Source organism: Frankliniella occidentalis, unplaced genomic scaffold, assembly GCF_000697945.3.
Source record: "Frankliniella occidentalis isolate FOCC.00 unplaced genomic scaffold, Focc_3.1 Scaffold183, whole genome shotgun sequence".
Taxonomy (NCBI): domain Eukaryota; kingdom Metazoa; phylum Arthropoda; class Insecta; order Thysanoptera; family Thripidae; genus Frankliniella; species Frankliniella occidentalis.
In genome coordinates this window covers 67,461-68,445 of record NW_026267309.1, presented here as the reverse complement: position 1 = coordinate 68,445, position 985 = coordinate 67,461, and positions in this window count along the sequence as shown.

The window sequence follows — 985 nt, the reverse complement described above, 5'->3', positions numbered from 1 at the left end:
CGGCTTGGGTGCGGGGGCCGGGGCGACACTCCCGGGCGCAGGGGTGGGCGGGGGTGACTGGGGGTTGACACCCCTCCGGGCGCCTCCCAGGACATAGACACAGTGACTGTAAAAGACAGTCATAAGCGCATATTAATCACAAGTATCCAACAGAGCTGCACGCCCCAAAGCAGCGCGGGGCGCGCTGCAAGCCGTGCACATGCAAACGTGCACACACACACGCACGCTGTGCGCGAGGGGCGTCATCGCGGTGCTCATCATGAGCTGCGCCAGGACGAGTACACCTGAAGGTGCACTCTCTCGTGTGCGCGCTGCCGGCCGGCCGGCTGGCCGGCGGCGGCGGCGCGGAGGCGCGGCGGCGCCGTAGCGCCAACAAGATTGAACGAGCTAAGTTCATTGAAACGTGAGATTTGAATGGACATCAAACTTGCACGGCTGGTGAGCCCTCAAGTGAACATGTTTACTCTAGCCGGCCGGTACAGCGGCGGCGGCATGGCGCGAGCCAAGCGTCTTCTCGGAAGACTCCGTCCCCTCCTCCCCTCCCCTCCCCCTTCGCCCTCGAGCGACGCTACAGGTCCAGACACGTCGAATGGGACAGGGAATGACAAAATCACAATCAGCACTCAAAGTTCATGAAATTTCACACTCGCGTAAGCCCACCGGCCTGCCCTAACCTCGCACAATGCCCGCGAGCGGGCCCCGGGCCCGAGGCAGCCTAGCGGCGGGAAAACAAGAAAACCAAACAAAAAAGCCCGCGCGCGCGCCGAAAGGCGGTACTTTATCACTCTCGCACCGGCAACGAAGAATTATCAATAGCGTGCAAGCACTTATTACTAAGCCAAGACGGCGGCAAGCATAAAGACAGCGTGCACAAAGAGGCTCGAGAGGTTAAGAGGCACTCGCATATTTACAGAGCACTAGGACTTAACAAGATAAGTTACTACGTTACACTAAGCACAGTTTTGGAAGCTAGACAGTGCAGGCT